Genomic DNA, 14,816 nt, shown 5'->3' on the forward strand with positions numbered 1-14,816 from the left:
GAGTGGAGTAGGGGAACAGCAAACAGCCATTAAAGCAGCCAGCCCGCCCGCCCGCCCGTCACAATGGACCTACCTGTGTACACTAGATGGATGTGATGGAATGTACTGTGGTCCCTACATTTCAAGAAGAAGTAAGAATTGCAGTTGCAACAAACCCTTGCTTGCCTACAAAGAGAGCAGCAATTTGGATTTGTTACTATGTTACCTGGAAGAATAACAAACTGTGCAAGGATGGAGGTTGTAGGAGCAAGGAGAACAAGTTGTCTGTAAAGTTGGTGGATGCCTATTTTCCATTTTGCAGTCCCTTGTCTCCCTCTTGTGGCCTCCTGGAGGCAACTAGCTGTGCAAAAAAAAGACAGCCTGGGGGCCGGCTGTTGCAGTGTTGCCCTCTCAGGCAACACTGAGTGACTGACTGAGCCGCACCGTCTTATATAAAGTTCAGACGGAACTTTGCACGTGTCATAGTGGAGACCTCAGGAGCCAGAGCCAGCTTTCTGACATCATAATGGGGCCTCAGAGATAAAAGCCTGGGCCCAGGCAGTGTTGGTCAGTGCTGCTCAGCAGGCAGCACTGGACTGGATTAAAGCTGATACAAGGTGTGAAAGGAGAAGGGGTGGCAGTGGGCATGCACTTACTGCTGCTGCTGCTGCTGCTGCTGCTGCCAGTGTTTGCACGGCAGGAGGGCATTTGGGCGTTGCCAGGAAGGCGTTTTTATGTCGATTCCTCCTCTTTCAGCACTGCATTGTGGTGCAAGCAAAAGAAGCAAATCCTGTCTTGCTTCCTCTCCGGCCTTTATTCACCTCCCGCTTAGTAGCTGTGAGTGTGTGTGAGCCTGCAGGGCCCCATGGAATTGCCTAGGAGTAGGCTGAATCGCTGCAAGGGGTGAACAGCAGTATTGGGCAGGCTCGGTCAACGCGCGGCCCGTTCGGGTTATCGCTTCTCGGCCTTTTGGCTAAGATCAAGTGTAGTATCTGTTCTTATCAGTTTAATATCTGATACGTCCCCTATCTGGGGACCATATATTAAATGGATTTTTAGAACAGGGAGATGGAAATAGAGCTTGCTCTGTCCACTCCACGCATTGACCTGGTATTGCAGTATTTCCAGGACCGGTGCACCCTTTCCTTATGTGTTTACTAAAATCAGATTCCAAAAGTGCTTTTTGTGTTTGCCATTGTTTTTGTCTTTCGGATGGGATCTACCCTTTTAATCCCATTATTTCAACACCTGTTGGACAATGCATTTGTACAGTCATGTGTGATAATGAGCTAATTTATTAAATGCAATTAATTAATACATTGCCACCTCTTGTTTTGTGTCGTCTGTGTTTCTGTGTTTCCGGCATTTCACATTGGAACAGCTCATTCACCTTCCTTGTCTTCTCTCCGCCCTCCCTCCTAGGTAGGTTAAAGAGCTGCACCTGAGCCAGCCACTGATTGATGCAGCACCATAGTCAAATAGTGGAGTGGAGTAGGGGAACAGCAAACAGCCATTAAAGCAGCCAGCCCGCCCGCCCGCCCGTCACAATGGACCTACCTGTGTACACTAGATGGATGTGATGGAATGTACTGTGGTCCCTACATTTCAAGAAGAAGTAAGAATTGCAGTTGCAACAAACCCTTGCTTGCCTACAAAGAGAGCAGCAATTTGGATTTGTTACTATGTTACCTGGAAGAATAACAAACTGTGCAAGGATGGAGGTTGTAGGAGCAAGGAGAACAAGTTGTCTGTAAAGTTGGTGGATGCCTATTTTCCATTTTGCAGTCCCTTGTCTCCCTCTTGTGGCCTCCTGGAGGCAACTAGCTGTGCAAAAAAAAGACAGCCTGGGGGCCGGCTGTTGCAGTGTTGCCCTCTCAGGCAACACTGAGTGACTGACTGAGCCGCACCGTCTTATATAAAGTTCAGACGGAACTTTGCACGTGTCATAGTGGAGACATCAGGAGCCAGAGCCAGCTTTCTGACATCATAATGGGGCCTCAGAGATAAAAGCCTGGGCCCAGGCAGTGTTGGTCAGTGCTGCTCAGCAGGCAGCACTGGACTGGATTAAAGCTGATACAAGGTGTGAAAGGAGAAGGTGTGGCAGTGGGCATGCACTTACTGCTGCTGCTGCTGCTGCTGCTGCTGCTGCCAGTGTTTGCACGGCAGGAGGGCATTTGGGCGTTGCCAGGAAGCCGTTTTTATGTCGATTCCTCCTCTTTCAGCACTGGATTGTGGTGCAAGCAAAAGAAGCAAATCCTGTCTTGCTTCCTCTCCGGCCTTTATTCACCTCCCGCTTAGTAGCTGTGAGTGTGTGTGAGCCTGCAGGGCCCCATGGAATTGCCTAGGAGTAGGCTGAATCGCTGCAAGGGGTGAACAGCAGTATTGGGCAGGCTCGGTCAACGCGTGGCCCGTTCGGGTTATCGCTTCTCGGCCTTTTGGCTAAGATCAAGTGTAGTATCTGTTCTTATCAGTTTAATATCTGATACGTCCCCTATCTGGGGACCATATATTAAATGGATTTTTAGAACAGGGAGATGGAAATAGAGCTTGCTCTGTCCACTCCACGCATTAACCTGGTATTGCAGTATTTCCAGGACCGGTGCACCCTTTCCTTATGTGTTTACTAAAATCAGATTCCAAAAGTGCTTTTTGTGTTTGCCATTGTTTTTGTCTTTCGGATGGGATCTCCCCTTTTAATCCCATTATTTCAACACCTGTTGGACAATGCATTTGTACAGTCATGTGTGATAATGAGCTAATTTATTAAATGCAATTAATTAATACATTGCCACCTCTTGTTTTGTGTCGTCTGTGTTTCTGTGTTTCCGGCATTTCACATTGGAACAGCTCATTCACCTTCCTTGTCTTCTCTCCGCCCTCCCTCCTAGGTAGGTTAAAGAGCTGCACCTGAGCCAGCCACTGATTGATGCAGCACCATAGTCAAATAGTGGAGTGGAGTAGGGGAACAGCAAACAGCCATTAAAGCAGCCAGCCCGCCCGCCCGCCCGTCACAATGGACCTACCTGTGTACACTAGATGGATGTGATGGAATGTACTGTGGTCCCTACATTTCAAGAAGAAGTAAGAATTGCAGTTGCAACAAACCCTTGCTTGCCTACAAAGAGAGCAGCAATTTGGATTTGTTACTATGTTACCTGGAAGAATAACAAACTGTGCAAGGATGGAGGTTGTAGGAGCAAGGAGAACAAGTTGTCTGTAAAGTTGGTGGATGCCTATTTTCCATTTTGCAGTCCCTTGTCTCCCTCTTGTGGCCTCCTGGAGGCAACTAGCTGTGCAAAAAAAAGACAGCCTGGGGGCCGGCTGTTGCAGTGTTGCCCTCTCAGGCAACACTGAGTGACTGACTGAGCCGCACCGTCTTATATAAAGTTCAGACGGAACTTTGCACGTGTCATAGTGGAGACCTCAGGAGCCAGAGCCAGCTTTCTGACATCATAATGGGGCCTCAGAGATAAAAGCCTGGGCCCAGGCAGTGTTGGTCAGTGCTGCTCAGCAGGCAGCACTGGACTGGATTAAAGCTGATACAAGGTGTGAAAGGAGAAGGGGTGGCAGTGGGCATGCACTTACTGCTGCTGCTGCTGCTGCTGCTGCTGCTGCCAGTGTTTGCACGGCAGGAGGGCATTTGGGCGTTGCCAGGAAGGCGTTTTTATGTCGATTCCTCCTCTTTCAGCACTGCATAGTGGTGCAAGCAAAAGAAGCAAATCCTGTCTTGCTTCCTCTCCGGCCTTTATTCACCTCCCGCTTAGTAGCTGTGAGTGTGTGTGAGCCTGCAGGGCCCCATGGAATTGCCTAGGAGTAGGCTGAATCGCTGCAAGGGGTGAACAGCAGTATTGGGCAGGCTCGGTCAACGCGCGGCCCGTTCGGGTTATCGCTTCTCGGCCTTTTGGCTAAGATCAAGTGTAGTATCTGTTCTTATCAGTTTAATATCTGATACGTCCCCTATCTGGGGACCATATATTAAATGGATTTTTAGAACAGGGAGATGGAAATAGAGCTTGCTCTGTCCACTCCACGCATTGACCTGGTATTGCAGTATTTCCAGGACCGGTGCACCCTTTCCTTATGTGTTTACTAAAATCAGATTCCAAAAGTGCTTTTTGTGTTTGCCATTGTTTTTGTCTTTCGGATGGGATCTCCCCTTTTAATCCCATTATTTCAACACCTGTTGGACAATGCATTTGTACAGTCATGTGTGATAATGAGCTAATTTATTAAATGCAATTAATTAATACATTGCCACCTCTTGTTTTGTGTCGTCTGTGTTTCTGTGTTTCCGGCATTTCACATTGGAACAGCTCATTCACCTTCCTTGTCTTCTCTCCGCCCTCCCTCCTAGGTAGGTTAAAGAGCTGCACCTGAGCCAGCCACTGATTGATGCAGTACCATAGTCAAATAGTGGAGTGGAGTAGGGGAACAGCAAACAGCCATTAAAGCAGCCAGCCCGCCCGCCCGCCCGTCACAATGGACCTACCTGTGTACACTAGATGGATGTGATGGAATGTACTGTGGTCCCTACATTTCAAGAAGAAGTAAGAATTGCAGTTGCAACAAACCCTTGCTTGCCTACAAAGAGAGCAGCAATTTGGATTTGTTACTATGTTACCTGGAAGAATAACAAACTGTGCAAGGATGGAGGTTGTAGGAGCAAGGAGAACAAGTTGTCTGTAAAGTTGGTGGATGCCTATTTTCCATTTTGCAGTCCCTTGTCTCCCTCTTGTGGCCTCCTGGAGGCAACTAGCTGTGCAAAAAAAAGACAGCCTGGGGGCCGGCTGTTGCAGTGTTGCCCTCTCAGGCAACACTGAGTGACTGACTGAGCCGCACCGTCTTATATAAAGTTCAGACGGAACTTTGCACGTGTCATAGTGGAGACCTCAGGAGCCAGAGCCAGCTTTCTGACATCATAATGGGGCCTCAGAGATAAAAGCCTGGGCCCAGGCAGTGTTGGTCAGTGCTGCTCAGCAGGCAGCACTGGACTGGATTAAAGCTGATACAAGGTGTGAAAGGAGAAGGGGTGGCAGTGGGCATGCACTTACTGCTGCTGCTGCTGCTGCTGCTGCCAGTGTTTGCACGGCAGGAGGGCATTTGGGCGTTGCCAGGAAGGCGTTTTTATGTCGATTCCTCCTCTTTCAGCACTGCATTGTGGTGCAAGCAAAAGAAGCAAATCCTGTCTTGCTTCCTCTCCGGCCTTTATTCACCTCCCGCTTAGTAGCTGTGAGTGTGTGTGAGCCTGCAGGGCCCCATGGAATTGCCTAGGAGTAGGCTGAATCGCTGCAAGGGGTGAACAGCAGTATTGTGCAGGCTCGGTCAACGCGCGGCCCGTTCGGGTTATCGCTTCTCGGCCTTTTGGCTAAGATCAAGTGTAGTACTTTAGGGTATTGCCTTGTTTCTTGGTCAGGAGGTGCCCTGGTACCCTTTTCCTTGGCCTGGGGGGATCGTTTCTCTTAGGAGAGACTTCACCCCTCTGCTGCTATTGGGGAGGAGGATTAGTCCAGGGCAACGGGGAGCGATCACCTGCCTGGTACTCCGGTACTGAAGGTATTTCTTTGGAGATTGCTGGAATTCTTTTGGAGCAGGATGGAGGAAATTCCCGAACATATGCGAACCAGGAATGCGGTCCGGTTTTTCGTGGAGGAATCTGAGAGGCAAAGGAAGGATTTGGAGTACATCACGAAGGTCCTTTTGTTGGATTTCTTTCAGCTGGAGAGATCGTGCATTTTGGCGGTGATGGACTATCCGAGGAGAGGGTGCTTTGACGTTACCTTCGCTACAGAAGAAATTTATTCAGATTTTTTGGAACGCTTGAAGGAAGGTAAAAGGGACCCAAGACTTGTGGGTGTGAAGGTAACACCACATTTTGTGCCAAACAAGAAGTTGGTGGTCGTAAAGATGTTTTCGCCTTACGTGGAGGAAGAGGACATTAAGTCATTTCTCACTAAGTTTTGTGAGGAGGTGGTGGGAAAGGGGAAAGTGTTTAACCCCTTTGGATTTTGGACTGGGAAATGGAAATTTCTTTGTAAATTTGTGAGAATTGGTGAATCTAGAAACCTATTGTTTCCTCCAGCGCGGTTTAAGATTGGAAGTGCATGTGGAAATTAATTTTTTTTGGGAATGGATATGTTTTGTTTGAATTGTAAAGATTATGGTCATGAGAGAGAAACGTGTGAGAAAGTAATGTGTACAAAATGTCTGCAAGAGGGGCATAAGTATAATGAATGTCAGAAAGGGAAAGTATGTAATATGTGTGGAGAGGAGGGGCACATATTCAAATCATGCCCAAAGAAAAGCAAACGTGAGGTACAAGAGGAAAATAAGAAGATAGTCAAAAGAAAGGAAGCGGAAGTTAGTTTGGAAGAAGGAAAGCTTCAGAAATTGGAAGGAAGTGGGCAAAGTGATGAGAAAAAAAGGAAAAAAGCAGAGAGAAAGAAAAAAAGTGTCATTTCAGAAGAGGAAAGAGCAGAAAGAGACAGGTTACTGGAAGAAGTAGAGCAGTTACGTAGTAAAATTAATTTTGAAAAAATGCGGAGAAGGGTGCGGCTCTGTGTAAGAGAAAATTTACCAGGGTTTCTTGAACGGTATGGTGTGCCAACGTGGTTAGCGTGCATTGTAAACTGTGAATGGGATGGTAATGATTTGCAGGAACATTTAGTGGATATGTTAGGAACTATTGCTGTTAAAAAAGGAATGTTTTTTTGATTTCTTAAAAGGAAAAAAGGAAAGAGGAAAACAAAAGTTAATTATACGTTTTCAGTTTTCATTGTGATGATCTAAGTCTTTTTTATTTTGAATTTTATGATTTTTAAGACGTGATCTGAATGAAAAAAAAAAAAAAAAAAAAATCTGTTCTTATCAGTTTAATATCTGATACGTCCCCTATCTGGGGACCATATATTAAATGGATTTTTAGAACAGGGAGATGGAAATAGAGCTTGCTCTGTCCACTCCACGCATTGACCTGGTATTGCAGTATTTCCAGGACCGGTGCACCCTTTCCTTATGTGTTTACTAAAATCAGATTCCAAAAGTGCTTTTTGTGTTTGCCATTGTTTTTGTCTTTCGGATGGGATCTCCCCTTTTAATCCCATTATTTCAACACCTGTTGGACAATGCATTTGTACAGTCATGTGTGATAATGAGCTAATTTATTAAATGCAATTAATTAATACATTGCCACCTCTTGTTTTGTGTCGTCTGTGTTTCTGTGTTTCCGGCATTTCACATTGGAACAGCTCATTCACCTTCCTTGTCTTCTCTCCGCCCTCCCTCTTAGGTAGGTTAAAGAGCTGCACCTGAGCCAGCCACTGATTGATGCAGCACCATAGTCAAATAGTGGAGTGGAGTAGGGGAACAGCAAACAGCCATTAAAGCAGCCAGCCCGCCCGCCCGCCCGTCACAATGGACCTACCTGTGTACACTAGATGGATGTGATGGAATGTACTGTGGTCCCTACATTTCAAGAAGAAGTAAGAATTGCAGTTGCAACAAACCCTTGCTTGCCTACAAAGAGAGCAGCAATTTGGATTTGTTACTATGTTACCTGGAAGAATAACAAACTGTGCAAGGATGGAGGTTGTAGGAGCAAGGAGAACAAGTTGTCTGTAAAGTTGGTGGATGCCTATTTTCCATTTTGCAGTCCCTTGTCTCCCTCTTGTGGCCTCCTGGAGGCAACTAGCTGTGCAAAAAAAAGACAGCCTGGGGGCCGGCTGTTGCAGTGTTGCCCTCTCAGGCAACACTGAGTGACTGACTGAGCCGCACCGTCTTATATAAAGTTCAGACGGAACTTTGCACGTGTCATAGTGGAGACCTCAGGAGCCAGAGCCAGCTTTCTGACATCATAATGGGGCCTCAGAGATAAAAGCCTGGGCCCAGGCAGTGTTGGTCAGTGCTGCTCAGCAGGCAGCACTGGACTGGATTAAAGCTGATACAAGGTGTGAAAGGAGAAGGGGTGGCAGTGGGCATGCACTTACTGCTGCTGCTGCTGCTGCCAGTGTTTGCACGGCAGGAGGGCATTTGGGCGTTGCCAGGAAGGCGTTTTTATGTCGATTCCTCCTCTTTCAGCACTGCATTGTGGTGCAAGCAAAAGAAGCAAATCCTGTCTTGCTTCCTCTCCGGCCTTTATTCACCTCCCGCTTAGTAGCTGTGAGTGTGTGTGAGCCTGCAGGGCCCCATGGAATTGCCTAGGAGTAGGCTGAATCGCTGCAAGGGGTGAACAGCAGTATTGGGCAGGCTCGGTCAACGCGTGGCCCGTTCGGGTTATCGCTTCTCGGCCTTTTGGCTAAGACCAAGTGTATTTATACAGGAGGTTTTTAGTCAGAAGGTGCTCAGGTACCCTCTCTCTCGGCCTCGGGGGATCGTCCAGGTTCGCCTGGACTTCACCCCCGTGCTGCTATTTGGGAGAGAGGCTTAGTCCTGAGCAACGAGTTGCGATCCCCCCCCAGCCCTTTGGTGTGTCTCCTTGAACCCAAAGGGCGCAGCGCAAGCTGTGCGGTACCGACCTGGCCACGCAAATGGCAGGCGGACCTGATGCGGTGCCGGTATACGCCCGGTTGCGGAATACTGCAAGATTTATCTTGGCAGAGGGTGGAGGCGGTCCTCGTGGTCTCAAGTTCCTTGTCCACGATATTTTGGAAAAGCGGTTGGCGGTCCACAAGAACGAGATTTTGGCGATCCAGGACTACCCAAGGCGTGGAGTGTACGACGTGACTTTTATGGGAGAAGGAATCCTCCGTGATGCCATGGGAAAAGCTGAGAGGCAACAAGGTGAACTCATGGCCTTGGGAGTCCAGGTAATTGAACACGCTTTTGAAGTAACCAAACTCGTAGTGATTAAAATGTATTCCCCATACGTGAAAGATCAGGAAGTGGCGGCGTTTCTTGCTGCATACTTTAAGAACGTTAAGCTGCTGGGGAGAGTTATGAACGAGTGCGGTGTGTGGACCGTCAAATGGAAATTTATTGTTACGCTAATAAAGGACCCCTCCACCCAAGAAACGAAGCTACCACCTGCTCGTTTTAAACTTGGGAATGTGAATGGCGACCTCTATTTCTCAGGAATGCCAAACTTCTGCAGGGCCTGCGGTACCTATGGACATACCAGTTTTAACTGCGATGTCACCTGCAGGAACTGTGGAAGTAAACAACACACAATGAGAGAATGTACAGAAGAGAAAAAATGCAATTTTTGTCAAAAAACTGGTCATCTTTATTATGCTTGTCCACATAGGTACCGAGGCGAAGAAGATGAGCAACCCGAGGTGCCCCCACGTGCTCCACCAGCAGAGCAGTCCCGTCCTCAAGGAGGAGAACAAGCTGTTGCGGCGAAAGAGCAGAGAGGTACCTGGGCTTCAAGAGTACGGCTAGCCGAAGCCAAAACAGGTGCCTCTCAGCCAGCGACCTCAGGGGATAAAAATGAGCCCAGCGCCAAGGAAAAACGGCAGGCCAAGAGGAAGGCAGAAAAGGAGCAGGCCATCGATGAACCTGTGGCATCCCAGACGGCTGGTTGCTCAGGCGGTGCCGGGCCTGCTCCTAATCCTGGGTCTCTAGAGACCGACTCGGAAGGAGAAGACTGGGTACAGGTGGGTCCCCGTAAAAAGGGGAAGCAAGAACGTGCCAGTAGGAGGGAGACAGGGGAGGAGCAGATGGATACGTCCGTGCGGAAAGATGTGGCTCCTCCTGGGACCCCCTCCTCGCCTGCACTGGTGAGGAGGACGGGCACTGCTCCCTCCGTATTATCGGACACCCCGCCATGCGCACAACCTCCCCCTCTAGACCGGCCTTCACGGGCCCAGGGGGGAGAGGCGGGGCCCTTGGGGGACCCACCAGACATGGACCCAGTCGGTCAACCGAGAGAGACCCAGGTGAGGCTGTGCGAGTCTGGGCTCCCCGTGTACGAGGTGAGTGTTGCTGGCTCAGCTCTCAGCGACAGTAGTTCTTCTCCTGCCTCGTCCCTCTTTTCAGTTGAGTCGGATGAGGGCGGGGCCATGAGTTCAAGTGAGGTTTCGGGTATTGCTGGTGGAGGAGCAATCTGATTTTAAGTACGCCTATTATTTATTATTTTAAAATCAGAATTTTGCTTTAACTCTCCACGATGTCTGAGCTCATGGGAATCTCCCTCAACGTGAGGGGCGCCAAGTCAAAAGTGAGAAGGGTTGCTCTCTTCAATTTTTTATCTTGCCTGGCAGCCTCTGTATTTTTCCTGCAGGAGTGCGGCATTCCCCATACAATGAGATATGAAAATTACAAAAAGGATTGGAAGTATGGTCCATCCGTCTGGTCTGGATCCAACGAGTCCAGATCAGCAGGGGTCGCCATTCTTTTTAAGGGAAACGTTTTAATTGATTTTATTCAAGAAATCTTACCAGGACGTATTTTAATGGTTAAAGCTTTTATTGATGGTGTAAAGTGGCAGTTTTTAAATTTTTACGGATCACCAGAAAAGAACGAAAGAGCGAGGATGCTGGAGATTTTACCGCTTTTTATCAACACATCTGAGCCTTTTATCCTCGCAGGTGATTTTAATTGTATCCTGAGAGGAGAACGCCGGCTTACCAACAGTACGAGTAGGAACTATGACAAGACCTCTGGACTGCTCAAGGATATCGTGACTGATTTTAAATTAAAAGACATATACAAAGAATGTAACAGGAGCAGTCCAGAGGAAGCCGGTGTTACCTGGAGCAACGCCACCTGTAGCTCCAGGATTGATTTTATCTTTTGTTCTGAAAATTTACTGCCTTTTAATTGTGAAGTTTTAACCAATGTGTTTTCAGATCACAGGCTTTTATCTTTTAAAGTAAAGCATGATCTTAATAATATTGTATGTAAAAAGTCCTGGAAGATGAATGTTTCCCTTTTAGACGATCCACAGGTTTTAGCAGATTTTATTGAATTTTACCAAGAAAGCAGGCGGGTAAGAGACACACGTACTCCCATCAGTGCATGTTGGGAGAAAATGAAAAAGAAAATAAAAGATTTTTTTATTAAGAAAAGCGTGGCGAAAGCCAAAGAGAAATACGCTTTTTTTAAAATTCTCAATACCCGTCTGCAGACCCTGTACAAAATGCAAGATCATGACATAGACGTTAAAGATGACATCACCAATTTGAAAAAGGAGATAGCCCAGTGCCTGGAGCAGAAAGGTAAAGAGATTATATTCCGTTCAAAAATACAACATGTGGAGGAGAACGAGACCTGCTCCAGGTACTTTTTTAAGAAAATAAATAACAAAAAGGCAATTATCAAAAATATAGAAGGGGTGTCAGATGTACAGGGTCTTTTAAGTAAAGTTCATGAGTTTTACACTGACCTTTTTAATGTTAAGACTGTGGATCATAATTTTATGCGTGACTCACTGAAGGAGATTACTACTGTTTTAGACCCTGTCTCCCAGAATTTTTTATTACAGGAGCTGACGGAGCAGGAGGTTTTAGAAACTGTTAAGAGTTTTAAAACAGGGAAAGTTCCCGGACCGGACGGTATACCCAGTGAGTTTTATGTAAAATTTTATGACATTTTAAAAGAGGATCTTTTTAACCTTTTTTCTGATGTTTTTAATTCCAAGATGCTGCCTAAGTCCTGGCGGAAGGGTGAGGTCTCCCTGCTGTATAAGACGGGTGACATCGCAGTTTTAAAGAATTGGAGACCAATAACCCTTCTAAATAGCGACTATAAAATTATGGCTAAAATATGTGCAAATAGATTAAAAGCCATAATACCCCACATTATACACTCTGACCAGGTGTGTGGGGTGCCAGGCCGCAGCATCTGGGATAATTTAAACCTAATAAAAGACGTGATTGAGGACACGAGGTCTAGAAAAGTTAAATTAGCCATTTTATCTATAGACTTTGAGAAGGCGTTCGACCGTGTCTCTCATTTTTATCTTTTTAAGGTTTTAGAACGTATGGGTATACCTGAAGGATTTTTATTATCTATTAAAGCCTTTTACAGAGAATGCACCAGCAAAATTTTAGTGAATGGTTTTAAGACACAGGACGTATTTTTAAACTCTGGGGTGAAGCAGGGGTGTCCCTTGTCCCCACTGCTTTTTATATGTGCATTGGAGCCTCTGTTATGCGCAATTCGCCGCGATAAGTGTATCCGTGGAGTCCCCCTGCCCGGGGGAGGCGGCGTAGAGGCCAAAGCAGTGGGGTACATGGATGATGTGGCGGTTTTATGTAGGGACGCCCTGTCGCTTCAGAGAACCCTTAGGCAAATCGAGTTTTATTGCTGTGCTTCCGGTTTTAAAGTAAACTTCAGCAAGAGTCATATTTTAAACATAGGAAGCATGGCTCTTAGAGATATACCGGTTCCTGTGTCTGATAATATTAAAATTTTAGGTGTCTCCTTCAGTGGGTACGACAATGGTTTTATCAGTTGGGACATGGTGGCGCAGAAGGTAAATCAAAAAATATGCATGTGGAACATGAGGAAGCTTACCATGGAGGGAAAAATTTTAATAATTAAAATGATAATTTTACCTTTGCTTTTATACTTAAGCATGGTTTTCCCTCCTCCCACGGTTTTATTAAGAAAAATTACTAAAGCTTGTTTTACCTTCTTTTGGAGTTCCAGAATGGAGAAACTTAAACGTGAGACGGTAATGAAAATCAAACCAAAGGGTGGCAAAGACTTTCCAGATTTTAATAGGTTTCTTTTAATCAAGTACTTTTGTTTCTGTCTTAATTCTCTTTTTAAACAACATCATTGGTCTTATTTTCTACGTTTTAATACTGGGTTTTTTATGCGAAGGATGGGGTGGTTTGAAATTGTTTTAACCTCACCTTATGCTTTTAATCTACCAGCAAATTACGTGATTTTAGAGAAAATAGTGGCCTTGTTTAATTTTAAAGGGAAAAATTTTAATGATATGATAAACAGTAAGAAACTTATAAAAGACATAAGAGGAAATGAAGTCGTCACTAATATTGAAAATTTTAATAATGAACGTTGTGCTTTTATCTTCAAAATGGTTAATGTGTTTTATCTTTTTAATACACAGATGGACCTGGCCTGGAGCTGCGTTCATCAATGTCTTCCATGCCGGGCATTCCAATTCAGGAGAGGATTCGCGAGGTCTGCCATCTGTCCGAGGGAAGGCTGCCAGGCTGAGGAGACCGTGCGTCATATTTTTTGGACTTGCGATTTTACTAAACATATTTGGATAAAGATATTCCCTCTAATGAAGAAGATGGCAGACCTAAAGGACTTGACTTACGAAATGATTTTATATGGACTCTTTGGATGCCCAACCGCGAACCAAAAGACTATTGCATGGAAGACGATGAACTGCGTAAAAGAAGCTCTGTGGAAGGCCAGGAACATCCTGATTTTTAAGCACGATGTTTTATCTGCTGACGATGTTTTAGGTCTTTGTTTTAGCGAGATGTACATTTATTATTTATTAGATAAAAAAAGAAATGCCACCCTTTCAAATAAATGGTTTGTAAAAGAATGGAACTCCAATATATAAGAATTTGCCACCATGTCCCCTTTTATGTGTTTTTATGTAAATTGATTTTATTACTGTAATTCATTGTAAAAAGCTGTAATTCATTGTAAATATTTTTTGAATTTTAAGTAATAAATCATTGACACCCCCGCGAGGGGGTAGCCAACTGAAAAAAAATCTGTTCTTATCAGTTTAATATCTGATACGTCCCCTATCTGGGGACCATATATTAAATGGATTTTTAAAACAGGGAGATGGAAATAGAGCTTGCTCTGTCCACTCCACGCATTGACCTGGTATTGCAGTATTTCCAGGACCGGTGCACCCTTTCCTTATGTGTTTACTAAAATCAGATTCCAAAAGTGCTTTTTGTGTTTGCCATTGTTTTTGTCTTTCGGATGGGATCTCCCCTTTTAATCCCATTATTTCAACACCTGTTTGACAATGCATTTGTACAGTCATGTGTGATAATGAGCTAATTTATTAAATGCAATTAATTAATACATTGCCACCTCTTGTTTTGTGTCGTCTGTGTTTCTGTGTTTCCGGCATTTCACATTGGAACAGCTCATTCACCTTCCTTGTCTTCTCTCCGCCCTCCCTCCTAGGTAGGTTAAAGAGCTGCACCTGAGCCAGCCACTGATTGATGCAGCACCATAGTCAAATAGTGGAGTGGAGTAGGGGAACAGCAAACAGCCATTAAAGCAGCCAGCCCGCCCGCCCGCCCGTCACAATGGACCTACCTGTGTACACTAGATGGATGTGATGGAATGTACTGTGGTCCCTACATTTCAAGAAGAAGTAAGAATTGCAGTTGCAACAAACCCTTGCTTGCCTACAAAGAGAGCAGCAATTTGGATTTGTTACTATGTTACCTGGAAGAATAACAAACTGTGCAAGGATGGAGGTTGTAGGAGCAAGGAGAACAAGTTGTCTGTAAAGTTGGTGGATGCCTATTTTCCATTTTGCAGTCCCTTGTCTCCCTCTTGTGGCCTCCTGGAGGCAACTAGCTGTGCAAAAAAAAGACAGCCTGGGGGCCGGCTGTTGCAGTGTTGCCCTCTCAGGCAACACTGAGTGACTGACTGAGCCGCACCGTCTTATATAAAGTTCAGACGGAACTTTGCACGTGTCATAGTGGAGACCTCAGGAGCCAGAGCCAGCTTTCTGACATCATAATGGGGCCTCAGAGATAAAAGCCTGGGCCCAGGCAGTGTTGGTCAGTGCTGCTCAGCAGGCAGCACTGGACTGGATTAAAGCTGATACAAGGTGTGAAAGGAGAAGGGGTGGCAGTGGGCATGCACTTACTGCTGCTGCTGCTGCTGCTGCTGCCAGTGTTTGCACGGCAGGAGGGCATTTGGGCGTTGCCAGGAAG

The 14,816-nt window shown here is 45.9% G+C and overlaps 4 non-coding genes and 2 pseudogenes across 4 annotated transcripts; all 6 read left to right on the forward strand.

Annotated features, from left to right (window-relative positions):
• Window positions 1-932: 932 nt before the first annotated feature.
• Window positions 933-1,123, forward strand: LOC142681986 (U2 spliceosomal RNA). Its single transcript, XR_012853803.1, has one exon. It is a non-coding gene; the product is annotated as a U2 spliceosomal RNA (small nuclear RNA).
• A 1,275-nt stretch (window positions 1,124-2,398) lies between these two features.
• Window positions 2,399-2,589, forward strand: LOC142682022 (U2 spliceosomal RNA). Its single transcript, XR_012853836.1, has one exon. It is a non-coding gene; the product is annotated as a U2 spliceosomal RNA (small nuclear RNA).
• A 1,275-nt stretch (window positions 2,590-3,864) lies between these two features.
• Window positions 3,865-4,055, forward strand: LOC142681987 (U2 spliceosomal RNA). Its single transcript, XR_012853804.1, has one exon. It is a non-coding gene; the product is annotated as a U2 spliceosomal RNA (small nuclear RNA).
• Window positions 4,056-5,324: 1,269 nt separating this feature from the next.
• Window positions 5,325-5,435, forward strand: LOC142682127 (U2 spliceosomal RNA; annotated as a pseudogene).
• Window positions 5,436-6,786: 1,351 nt separating this feature from the next.
• Window positions 6,787-6,986, forward strand: LOC142682071 (U2 spliceosomal RNA). The gene has a single exon (XR_012853877.1). It is a non-coding gene; the product is annotated as a U2 spliceosomal RNA (small nuclear RNA).
• Window positions 6,987-13,554: 6,568 nt separating this feature from the next.
• On the forward strand, window positions 13,555-13,774 carry LOC142682084 (U2 spliceosomal RNA; annotated as a pseudogene).
• The last annotated feature ends 1,042 nt before the right edge of the window (window positions 13,775-14,816 follow it).

The sequence above is a fragment of the Rhinoderma darwinii genome, assembly GCF_050947455.1.
Source record: "Rhinoderma darwinii isolate aRhiDar2 chromosome 2 unlocalized genomic scaffold, aRhiDar2.hap1 SUPER_2_unloc_7, whole genome shotgun sequence".
Taxonomy (NCBI): Eukaryota; Metazoa; Chordata; class Amphibia; order Anura; family Rhinodermatidae; genus Rhinoderma; species Rhinoderma darwinii.